The 13,694-nt window shown below is 37.5% G+C and overlaps 1 protein-coding gene across 21 annotated transcripts in view; it reads right to left on the bottom strand.

Annotated features, from left to right (window-relative positions):
- Positions 1-13,694, bottom strand: part of LOC136836296 (dentin sialophosphoprotein-like) — a 377,513-nt gene that overhangs the window by 171,149 nt on the left and 192,670 nt on the right. The gene's annotated exons all lie outside the window — the stretch shown is intronic.

Below are 13,694 nucleotides of genomic sequence, written 5' to 3'. Positions count from 1 at the left end.
AGCACAGAATACACTGTACAGGACTGTAGGCAAAATTAAAAACCAAACTGTGCCGTATATAAAATTAGTAAAGAACTAACACTGAAATTCTCTCTCTCTCTCTCTCTCTCTCTCTCTCTCTCTCTCCTGTGAGCAATGCTGAAACTACTTATGTGGGCTGGATTTGAATTTTTTTTTTATTTTTTTTAAGAATAACCAGGGAGTGAAGGGCTAAGACAAGCAAACGCACAGCAAGTGCACACTGTAGTTTACTTCAAAGTGATGCCTACAAGTACGTATACATATGCACACATACATGCATGCGCTCACATGCTGACTTTATATTGGACAAGTGGCTAATGTTTTGTACTGCATTTTGATACCTTCACATTAAAAATCTAATAAACACTTCATTCTAATCTATGTGAATGCTGGGGTTATTAAAGATGCATTACAACAATATTATTTATTTTGTATGGCATATAAAAATTTATGAAATCTTTACATCATCCAAAACACGGAATAAGCTACTAGAGCTTAGGCTGTTGCATATTATTGGTTGAAATCTTTGGTGAATATGTAATGCAATATATTTACTGATTAACAGAATCATACTAGTCAAACTCAACAAAGAGATATTAACTTTTTCATGTACTTTGCAACTGACTTTATATTGCAAAAGTTAAGTTCATTTGTCAGTTACAAGTAAATTGCACTTATGTAAGGAATCATATTAATGTCTGCCTGTTTACTTGGCCATGGGTTAGCCATGGTTGCAGCCAACTGTATATGATTGGCTAGGTTCTGGACAATGTAAGGATTTCTAAATTTTTGTATGTCATACCACAAAAATAGCAACTAAATTATTATTATTATTATTATTATTATTATTATTATTATTATTATTATTATTATTATTATTATTATTATTATTATTATTATTATTATTATTATTATTATTCAGAGCATGAACCCTATTCATATGGAACATGCCCACAGGGGCCAATGACTTGAAATTCAAGCTCCCAAAGAATACAGTGTTCATTCGAAAGAAGTAACAGAAGGTAATGGGAAATACAAAAAGAGATCAGTTATTAGAAAAACAGATAAATTAACAAATTAATAAATATAAATAAACATATAAACAGAAAAATGCATAGTGAGAAAGAGTAAGGCAAACAAAAGAACAACACCTGTCTACTAGATTGTAGTTTACATATATACTCATGCGCCCACATGCACTAATACAGATTGAAACAGTGATGGGCAAGAAAAGTTCTGAAGCAACACAGCTGGCCAGTGCAAGTTTTAAAATTCACTGGTGTGTCAACTTAGGAAACGTTTAACACTAAAATCAGTGAGCCTGAAAATGACATCAAACAATGTATTTTTAAAATGAATGAAGTGAAAAAAACTACATTAATTAATAAGCTTTATCTGCTACTTCTTCAATGCACTGAGGCAGTCAAATGTGCACAGCACAACTACCAAAACAAAGGTAACTTGTGAGTTTTGTCACCGTATTTTTAAGTTTTCAAAATTATGCTAGTCAAAAGTGGGGTGCATCTTTGAAGTAGGGACTCTAGCTACAGGAAATATATAAAATATTAGATTTTATTTAAATTTTTTTTCTAAATTTAAGCCCTCATGAATTCATTGTTATTGTCAGAGTTATCCATAGGAAGTCAGGGAGTTGGAGGGAAGTGAGAGGGGAAGGAATCTTGAGTTCCAGAGTAGTTCAATCAAAAAAAAAAAAAAAAAAATGAAAAACCCACACAAACAACACGAGAAAGAAGTAGTCCATGAAGCAGTCATATGACATCTCTATCAGCCACTCAAAGGTGCTAAACGTAATGATACTGTATGCCATCACTGCTGAGAAGCCAATAATAATCATGAAAGCTCCCAAGTGCTCTCTCAGCCACTAAACTTTTATGACGTTATCTCAGTCAGCTACTAAAAAAAACAATGAACAAAATGACATTTTATTTGATGTCAAAAACAGATGAGGGCCCTACCAGCCGCCCACAACTTTTGTTACCCCCTTCTCCCCATACCCCTTTCTCAGTTTGCTATATAAACTGGTAAAAACATTACCATCACTCTTTACAGCCTGCTCAGCATTGCACACCAAATGGAAGGCTTTTTAATTAATTTTTATTTATCATTTACATATCCATATATATTTTGGGGGCTATGGCTTTATGTGAACAATGCCAACATTTGTAACTTAATGGTTATATATATATATATATATATATATATATATATATATATATATATATATATATATATATATATATATATATATATATATATATATATATTGGTATATCTCTATTTATGAATTAATTACTTTATTACCATTATTGCTTAATTAATACTTACATCATTTCATTCATAAAATGAATAACTGACTGCAAGGAACCAGTTTCTTGATCAATATAAGGAGACCTACCAATGCCTGCCAAAACTTGATTATGGGCTGAGGATGTCAAATTAGTGCCTTAAATAGTCTTCTGGAGACAATGAACCCTATCCTTGAAGGGCAGACCAACTGTGTTGTGTTTGTTTGCACACCTATGTACAATGCCTGTATGGAGAGGCAAGGTCTAACTTCACCAAAACACTAGTCCATGAAAAGCCACGGGGACTTCCTCAACTCCTACCTTGATGCAGACAAGACCAGCCAGTATTCCAGATACTGAAGAGGAGGCAGGCCTAGACAATAAGCCTAAGCAGTTGTGAGCGCCATACTTCTCATGAGGACCTGAGGGGTTGTATACCTCTTGAAGCAAAAGGACCAAACATGGAACACATGGTCCCACCATACAAAGCACAGAAACTTCCTGGATAGCAAATGAGTCAGAATGTGGTATTAAAAAAGATCTCTTACTAGGATACATTTCTATCCTAAAGGGAGTCAAACGAAGAAACTAGTTGAGCTGGAGGAAACCTATAATCACTCTCTGACCTCCAAAAGACTTTGAAACAATGGAGAGCCTACTGTAAAACCCCAGCTTCAAAGGGTGATTCTCAGTGATGAATCCCTTCTGCAAGATGGAAGCCACCTCTCTGTTGAGGACCTGTATCTTCACCAGACTGGGTAGTAGGACTTAAAGGTCAACCAATCAAGACAACAGGGGAAGATCAATGACTATTAATAACCTCAAAAACCCAAAGTTGATCGACCAACTCCCAAGTACAAAACCTTTGAAGGCATGCCCCAACCAGGGACGAGGCCTGAGAGGATGGCAGAATATCTTTGGCCACCACCTGGCAACTTATAGAGGGATCTACCCCAACCACCTGACTGAAAGGACAATATAAAGCTGTGTAGTTGAGAGGGTATGTGTTGCTGATTAACTGAGTATGGAAAACTTCTGTAGAAGAAATATGAAGCTCAAAAGTGATTTGGCATAGAGAACCCTGATAACTTGGGCCAGGGAGCAGACTGGATAGAGGACGACAATGAGGCTCTAACACCCAAGTTACTTACAGCAGCCCTCTAGGTAGTGGAAGTGAGCTTCTCCCACAGCTTACAAGCCAGGTCCTTGAGGAAGGGACTAGGAGACTGGACACACACTGAGAAAGCTAGGACACACACTGAGAAAGCAATGTTTGGACAAACTCCTGTCAATTCAAAAATTACTGCAGGACCTCATATCCATTTCAACAGCAGTCCAACAGGCCCAGTGAGGTGTAAAGAAGTCAGGGGTATCATCTGCAATGACTTCTATGTCAAACGAATGACTGAAGGATCATTGTATATATTTATAATTCTCCATCACCAGCTGGAGATGGTGCAAAAGGAGAACAACAAGCATTGCTCATAAGTCATTACAGCACTCTTTATTACCCCTAATACTAATCTTCATGCTGTGGTAGTAACTTTCACTTTGGACAAACAGATAATGACATGGCCCATATACCTTCCTCCTGATTTGTACTTCACTTACACGGTCATTCAAAACAATAAACCAACTTCCTATCCCCTAACCCCATAGGAGGTTCTAAAGGGTGTTTGCACTGTATCTTCAGCCCATAGCTACACCCACTTTATGGCTGTCCAACTTCTCTAACTATTACTTCTCTGTGCAATTGTGAGATTTTCTCCAGTTCTAACTTTCGAGCCTTGTACTTTCTCTGCTTTATTTTCTGGATCTATTCATCTTCTTGTCCAACAACTTTAATTCTCTTTTTTCATGGTCTCAAAAACTTAATGGCCAAAACTGCCCCAGTTCTTGCCTTTAACACCCAAATTCATATATCCTAAATCCTACTACTCTGTGCTTACTCCTTGGAGGAATTTAACGCCCATAATCCCCCAAAGGGATGGAGGAGCAGTGAATGCCAATGGCAAGATATTAGCTATCTTGGATGATCACATCCCAGTGCTAAATAATGGAGCAATGGACTTTGACAGTATTCAACAAATACCCATTCAGTCACTGATTAAAGTATTTTTTCATCTAATATTCATATTGATTATGACTGGTCAGTAAATCAATATCGTAATAGCAGTTACCATTTCTCAATTCACATAACACATGGAAAATGCTCTTGTACAATCCTCTTCTAAATGGAAGGCAGATGAAGCAGACTGGAAAATATTTAGTGGAAGTGCTTTGACTGAGAGAACTATAGACTCTTTTAGCTCGCATACACTGCTCACAGAAACGCCCTAGCTAGTGCAAATATCTGTTCTAGACCTGCAGTTCCAAGGTGGAATAAAAATTCTATCATTATGACAAAAGTCACAAGAAAATGCTATAAAAATAGAAAAACAGCAGTTCTGTACAATTAAAATTTATATACAAACCTGGAGTGGCCAAAGAAAATAGATATTACAAAATGTTATACAATATCAACGGCAGGGGTTCAAAAATGCATCCCAAGATAGTCTGGAAGAAAATGAAAAAGAATAGATGCATTCCTGAATCTCTGCCTACTCTAAAAACAAATGGAAATCTTAACCCCAACATCAAGAAGTTACAGAAAAACTACAAAAACATATCTCAAAAATATCAAGTGGAAAAACGTTCTCACAATTGAATAGGATTCGTTCTGCCCGGATTTCTCTTGATATGACTGAAAACAGCCGAAAACCTTAAGATGCCAAATGTACGTTACAAGTACTGCAAGATGCCTTATAGAAAATTGACCCTTTTATTGATTTTTCGAGGTAACCTTTTTCACTAGAATAACCATGAAAGGATAAGTGCATGTTCTTTTTCAAAGATCTTTTGAGTTCTTCAAGTTGCCTGACTTAGAAATGTTAGAAAGTTTTGTTCCAAACAACCTAGAAATCACACTTCCCTTATCTTAAATTTCGATTCTCTCACAAGTTTTTCAGTTGCATGGTGTATCACAAACCTAGCTCAAATGTTCTTAGACCTAGTGGCAGTTCATGTAAAACTACATAAAAGAAAGGCTCTCAACAGGTGAAGTTCTGAATGCTCCTGTGCAATTTCTAAGCCCTATAATGTCTTTTAGTTTTGATTATGAAGCAGAATTTACTTGGCAGCCAAAGTCATGTTTGGCTCTACGTATTGTGTTAAAGAATCTTAATAAAGACATTTTATTGGCATGCCAGCTAAACCAGGTACAAAGTTTAAAATATTTAATGATCTTTAACTTTAACTCTACAGAGCCATCGTAAACCGTTCCAAAAAGTTACACTTCCTTAGTATAGGATAAAATATCTCAATTTAGAGTAGGAGCTTGGACTTTCATTAGTTCTACGTCTATGAAACAAAATGGCAACAGTTTTTGACAATGAGAATTTAAATCCTTATTCATCAGGCCACTTGTTTATTGCATTAATAGCCCCTCACATATACTGACAGGTAAATACTGCAGCATATCCTGCACAATGTAATGCCAAGTCTTTAGCAAATAAAGAGCCTTTAACTGTTGGAGGTACAGTCACTCAATAATGTTTTGCAACATGTTCCAGAAGTTTTCGTTCACCTAACAGTAATTTGTTCTTTTGATATTTACAAGGAAATGTAATTTTCTTATTCGATTTTGGTTATTAATCATACGGTTAACAATATAAAAAAGAATGGTGAGTGAAAATTTCATATTACGTAAAATGACGAAACATTTTGAAAAATTTCACTTCAGATGATTGGGCAAAAGAGTCAAAGAAGAAACTATATTTCGAATCCAGATAAAAGCTCATTGACTAATAAAATAATATTGAATAACCATCAATGAAATTATATATAAATAAAGAAAGAAAGAATTCAACCATTATCGTTGTCACAAACAAAAAAAGAAAAAATCTCATAACGTCGTATGTTATCGTGTGACTCCACATTTGGGCAGGAAAAGTTTAAACTGTCTCGTCACTAGCACCGATAAGATGGGCAACAGACTAAGCGGCACCACAATCATTAGCTTGCATAAGACTAATGTTTCTATCGTAGATATTGCTCGGCAGCTTAGCGTAAATAAAACAACCATGTATAGAGGGATACAACAACAGAGAGAACGAGGAAACATGATAAATTCATTGTAAAAACTGGAGGACAACCCCATTGTTGCACTAGTGTTGATCATCATCGGATGATCACTGAAGGAGCTCCGCCTAACTCCCCCCTGACAACCGATGTTGCTATAAAGAGAGAACATTACGCTCTCCCTTCAAGTTGCTGCTCAAACCATCCGTAACAGGCTACATGAGACCAAGATATTATTTCATCACACTCCTGCCAAGAAACACTTCATATCAGCAAAACACAAAGAATAGAGGCTAGGGTTTGCGTTATAATATAATCCAGCGGCCGATGATTTCTGTACGAGTCATCTTTTGCGATGAGGAGGAGACATTCTCCACTGATGAGCATGGTAGTCTTCTTCACTGCTGGCATCTAGCATTAACTAAATTAATGTTGAACTTCTAGCTAATTTTAATTCTTTAGAAACTTAGATAACAAGAAATACAAAAATAGGCGTCATATATTCTGTTAACTTCATAAGAGGCATCAAAATGATAGGCCTAAGTAGCAATGAAAGAAATGAGAAATTACACATGATAACGGCATTATATATATATGTATGTACGTGTGTATGTATGTATGTATGTATGAATGTATGTTTGTGCGTTTATATTCTATGTATTACAAAAATAGACGTGAAATCTGTTAGTCTAGTTCAGTATATTTTATAATAAGTTTCACTAGTTCACAATATACATAGGATTAGTCATTCAGAAATTTAGTTAATAATAATGTGAAGCAAATCTTTACAAAAGTCGTATTTGTTGATGTTAATAAGACTAATAGTTTAACTTGTAACAGTCGTAGGCCTATGTCTACAAAGTTCACACATAGGAAGGAGATAAAACAACGATAGTGATGGCAGTTGGAGATGAAAATATTAAAACATAAGAACGGCAATGACCTCTGAAGTGTTATAGTAACATCTTTTAATTAAGTAAAATATGACAACAGTAAGCAATATAAAAAAAAAGCCCTGTTTAAGGGAAACTGCACGTAATTTCTTGGACCCACCACTAGTGCTCAGTTGTTTCATGCGCTTACAACTGAGTTGCCAAATAGCGCCAGATGTCGCTATTATAAGCTGTTGTCCGAAAAGTTTTGAAGTATGTTGCAAAACTTTTTTGAGTGATTGTACATTTACCTGGATAACATTAATGGCAAAAGCCAAAATAATAACACTAAGAACGCTATGTGATTGACTCCCCCTGCTTGCCAGAAGGGATTTGGTATGTAATTCCCAACTCTTACTGCTAAGTATACCTGATGAAAAATCTAGAAAGCATATATTTCTTTTTATACATATACAATTGTCTTACAATGCCAATAAGCCAAGTTGTGTCATAAGCTTTTTCCAAGTCAAAGAAAACCACCTTTACTTGACATTACTTAGCAAAACACGGCTTTATTTGGTTTAACAACTTGAAAGCCTAGTCCAGTTTATTTTTCCTGAACCAGATTGTTAAGGTGAAAAAAGACTTTTTGCTTCCAAGTGCCATATGAATCTTGTATTGGTCATTTTTCTATTAGCTAACAGACATAACTGTTGAGGGATATAGTTCTGTAGCTGTCAGGTAGAGAGGCATCCCCATTTGACTTTTTTACTGGGATGATCTGAGCCATTTTCTACCTCTAAGGTAGTATCTCTGTTTCCCAGTTTTATCGATAATAAAAAAAGGAGATTCCTTGGATTTTTATGGGAGGTGCTTTAGCATTTCATAAAGAATTGTATCTTCACCAAGGGTAAATAGTAAAGTTTTAGAACATGGCATTCATAAAAATTAAAGGAATATTTCTACTGACGGGTGAAAACTGCAAGACCGCATAGGTGGTGCAGTAGTGTGCAAAGGGGAGTCATATGCCACCTGACATTTCCTCCATTTTGTTTACTGAAGCAACAGCTTTGCAGCAAGTTGCCAAGTAAACATCTGTCATTCAGTGCACAATTCCACTAAGCTTTTTCATCTGTTTCATGTTTTTCCGAGTTATTTTTGGCCATTATAGTGCTAATACAGTGTCATGAGACCTGAGAAGGTTGTACATGACAGAAACCAAAAATAAAAGTAGATAGAAAATTATATCGGATATTCCTAGCCCATTAATAAAATAAGTCTTTACACACTGGGGAGTAATACAAAGTTTTCATAAAAACTATCAGCCTGCCAAAGATGTAGTATGCCAGCTGTAAACCTGCTCAATGACAATGCTATCTCTCATTTTAGGAACATTAACAATGCATACAGAAACAAATATCACTGAACAGGTGTTTTGTGAGACAGACACAGTGAATATCAACACTAAAGCATCAGAAAGAGTCAGAAAAGAGAAACAACCCCAGAAACACAGTTGTCTGCCATTTTTCTGGAAGGGGACCCGTTCAAAACAATAAGATCTCTCCACCTCTTCACCTTGCTCACCAACTATCACATACACCATCAACTCTTCAAATTAGCCTACAGGTCAAGTGAGGAAAACTGAAATTATTTCACATATCTATTTTATGTTCTTTCTTATATAATTTCTGCATGCTGGGCCTGTTAAATTCTACTTAAAATGTTTATATTAGTTGTAATTTTGGAGGTCTGGAATGGATCAATGTAATTTCCACTATTAAAGGAAAAATGTGCTCGATTTAAAGACAATTTGGTTAAAGGAAAGTCTTCTGGAATGGATTAAGTCCTTTAACTGAAGTACGAACATATATCCGATCACACTGTGACATGCAAGGGGCCATCAAAACTTATACCATCAATAAATGGCAACAGAGAGTGTCATCACTTGTATTATCCACCATTAAGCAATATTAAGAAAATTTGAGGAGAGACTGGGTCCTGGAGATCTGGCTCTAACCCCAACAGAAAGCTGAGGTTAATCTGACCTGCCTTAGGACTGGGCATACTCGACTGACCCATAATTTCATTTTGGAAGGAGTCAATGCACCAGTGTGTGCTCACTGTGATAGTCCTTTGTCTGATGAGCATTTTTTGGTTCATTGCTGCCGATATGACCATCTAAGGAGGAAATACCATTTAGATGATAAGGATATTCCAGAAAATTTAGATGACAATGTAAATGTAGATAACCTTATGGGCTACCTATGAGAGGTCAAGACTTTCAGTGAAAGATAGTTTTAATATATGTACTTATTTACTGCATATAATATATGATGGAGGAAAACTTTAAAGCCCTAATCATTCTTAAAAATTATAAATTCTATGGTGGTGAATAACCCTAAAAGATTCTAGCACTTGGCTTTAAAGCCTAAGCCTCATAATCAATCAACAGCAGCAATTATATACAGTTCCTGACCTTACTCAAAACATGTGCTGTGAATAACCACCTGAGCAGCGACATGCTTTACCTGAAAGAGTACCTGGGCTACTCATCCAAGGGGCGCCAGACTTTGGATATGTGCTAGCCCCATCCAATGCGAATCATCAACCCAATCACTAAGCACATCCTTCCAACCACCCTCCTCAGACACAAACACCCCTCCTCTGTTCTACATTTCTTCTCCTCACCAGCTGTGCTCACTGCCTACCATAACTCCCACCCAAACCTGTCTTGCTTATTAACGAGCCTGGCAACTCAGAGGTCCCTGCTCTACCTGCCACGTGTCCAGTTGATGAACCTGAAAGAGACTTCAGTCTCTTCCAAGACTGACTTGACTGAATAGCAGCTTCAGAGGATAACATCCATTAACCTACATCAGCACCTCCAATGCTTGCGTGTATATATCACAGATATGAAGCCCCCTGCAGTGACCAACCCTTCAGTGTTTAAACGGGCTGCAGCCAGGTTCCAGTCACTTTAGTCTGCCCAATCCTAAAGGTTCAACTTCATTTAGAATACAGGCAGAAATCCACAACCAGCCACATCATATAATCCTTAGAGAGTAATTCCTTCTCTACTGGTCCCTTCAGGGCTTATAGTCCTGCAATCCCCTCTCAGTGGATTTTAAGGAGAGTAACAGCCCCAAAATTTAAAATTTCAACAGCTTCGTAAATGTTCTGAAAAGGATCCATGGCTACAAACCTCCAATTTGCAGAACCTTTCACTGATTATTTAGTCTTTCAACATAGAACTTAGGTGCAACAAAAGTACACAGTACATTAGTAATTTTGATGGGGATTACAGAAGAAAGGGGACTTCTCTTCTGACTGCATGTTGTCGCTGTGTAGTGCTGACCAGCAGAAGCTGCTCATTGCCGCTGAGGATATGTCACTGCAGAGGATACCAGCTGATCTTCAGCCTTCCACTCTACAGATATCTCCCATACTGAGGATGTCTGCCACACTAAGATGACAGCCATACAAAAGTAAAAAAAAAATCCTTGATGTCAGCCAAGAGGTGGCAATTTCTAATAATAAAAAATGTGGTGCTTGCTGAGCACCTGGAAAAGAGGAACCTGAGGCAATGATAGCTCTGCAAGACAGGTCATCTCTCTCTTAGATCCTCAACTAAGTGCATGAGACCTTCAAGATTTTAAGACCCAAGAGGGAGATGTCAACCACAGACCTATGGAACAGCTATTCATGAAATGACTTTACCAGCTAGTTTTATGACCTGGCACTAACCATTTCTATTTTGGGCATCGCTGATGACATCAAAGATTCTGTCAGGTATAGATGTGTTCCTCAGAAGCACTTCATCCTTCCTATGAAGGTGATTGTAAAGCATACTCCAGCTTCCCTCTCCATCCACATTTACCTTCATCATGATGCAGATCAACACAAGTGTTTTTTCCAAAGTTCTTGGCACTTCAAGGTGGTGGGATGGGGTTTCAGGAACTCGCAGTGCATAGCTAAACACCAGGAGACAAGTTACCAAAGGACATCACTAAGGACAGAAAGAAGGTGCTGTTGCTCAGCTGTACACTAGTTCTCCATGTTAGGATGGTTGTCTGTCTACTGGCTATGAAGTAAGGATGAGGTGATATACAGTGATGAAGGATCTCTACAACCTTCAGCCCCCATTGGACATTAGGGCCCCAAGGGTCTCGGATCTTTGGACACATTCCTGTTACTGGAGAGAATAGTTAAGGAACTCTTAGAAGAACTGATTTTGAGTTACCAGGGTAGCAAAATACAACTTGGGAAGTGTAGCTTCAACATAAAGGCAGCAATTAACTCCTAGTAAGAGACAACTTTGGCACTGCAGCTTCATCCTAAAGGCAGCAATCTACTTCCAGGAAGGAGATTTAACAGCCAGGGTTGTCTCCATGCCACACACCTTGACATGGGAGGTTAGTAATTCTTCAAGATGGCCTTACTCTTCCATCTCAACAGGTCAACTCCAGTGAAGAGGTAGTGGTCCCCCTTCCTTCCTGAGCAAGTGGCTATAGTACATAGCAATCCACTGAAGGGAAGACAGGATTTATTTCATAGCAGGAGTGTCTCTATTAGAATACTGGAGATTGTAACAGGTGATAAGTGCAGAGCTGTTGGTGTTAGAGGTTGCAAAGGTTGGTTATTGACCCTTTCCTGGAGTCAGTGACACCCCACTATGCCAGTTCTGGGAACAGTGTGACCACCGCTCATCTCAGTAAGTAGACTGCATGACATACGGTGATGACAAAGATTTTCCATAATTTGAAAAGCAAGGAGACGCCAATGCTGCTTAAGTAGGCGATTGAGGTTCGGAAATTATAGCCTAGGTTCTACAGTCACCAGTTGTTTTAGGTACTGAAGGGGATAGGAGGAAACAGCCAATCACTAACCTTAACCTGCTGAAAAAGTCTACAGGGTAACCCCCTAAGAATGGATATCATGAAACCCCCCTAAGAATGGATATCATGGAGTTGTGTTGTGATCCATATGAAAAAGGAATGCCCTATTATACTTAGACTTCAAGGATGCACACTTTTATATCCAGATCCATTAGTCATTGCAAAAATATTTGAGATTTGTTTAGGCAGGGGAATTATTCCAGTTTCAAGGCCTATGTTATTGCCAGGCAACTGCTTAGCTTGGCATATTCGTCACATGGTCACATCAGAATGGCACAAAACTTTGGATATACAAGGAAAACCAGCTGATGATGGCAGCAACAGCAACAGAATTACTGACATCAAGTCGTTACGTCAGTTGTGTCAGCACCTGGGACTCCTTGTCACCTGGGAGAAGTCAGATCATGAGCCATGTTCCTAGATATAAACATCTACATGGTAGTATCTATGGGTTGCCTGACAGACAGAAAGGTCAGTAGATTGTACCTCTTGATTGGTCAGTAGATTGTACCTCTTGATCAAATAGTTTCAGTGCAACTCAGATCCTCCAGTCAGTTTGAGACTATCCCTGATCAGTCATCTCACACCACTGGAGAAGATGATCATGTACATATCTTCTAGACTACCATCATTCAACTCCACATTAGATTATGAGGTGGCAGAAACTTGGATGTCACGGGACAGGAAATGGGACATAAACTTCTTCAAAGTAAAAGTAGCCTTCTTAAGCTTCCAAGCACTCAATCTGGTATTGAAGGAAAAGATCATGGGAGAAACCAAGAACCTGACGTTGCTGGCCTACTCATGGAACTGGGGGCAGTACAAACAATGCAACAAGGTTGGCTGACAACAGACATGTTGGTGTGCATAGAAGCAAACAACACTGACATATTTCTAATATTCTTTCCCGGAAGGCAAATATACCTTGTTTGATGGCATGTAAGACCCCCACCCCAACAATTTCAAAAATGAATCTGAAAAATATACATTTTTGTGTTTACATGTATCTAAATGTTATCAAAATATATAGCTACAGTATGGCAGAGACAAAAACTGACTAAAGCATGAAACTATGACAGCAGGAAAAATCTTTTTAATAAAGTTCTACAGTAATTTATTGGAGAAAACAAAAGCAAAACAACAGTTTATATCACTCCCCTGCATCTGCACCTTTGACAGGTTAACTCCAACAATGACAATGAATTTATGCATGCTTATATTTGCAAACAAAATTAAAATAAAACACAAAATTTTAGTTAATATTAGAAATTATAAGTAACCTACAATTTTTATTAACATTTATTTAAAGATGTACAGTACTGTATCAAATGCATTAATATTGCAGTACTTAAATATATTTTTCAGTCTGTGCATGTATAAATACAGTAAAGGTAATTATGCAGTTACTGTGCATTTGATCTCTCTCTCTCTCTCTCTCTCTCTCTCTCTCTCTCTCTCTCTCTCTCTCTCTCTCTCTCTCT

The sequence above is a fragment of the Macrobrachium rosenbergii genome, chromosome 56 (assembly GCF_040412425.1).
Source record: "Macrobrachium rosenbergii isolate ZJJX-2024 chromosome 56, ASM4041242v1, whole genome shotgun sequence".
Taxonomy (NCBI): Eukaryota; Metazoa; Arthropoda; class Malacostraca; order Decapoda; family Palaemonidae; genus Macrobrachium; species Macrobrachium rosenbergii.
This window is presented reverse-complemented; position numbering and strand designations above follow the sequence as displayed.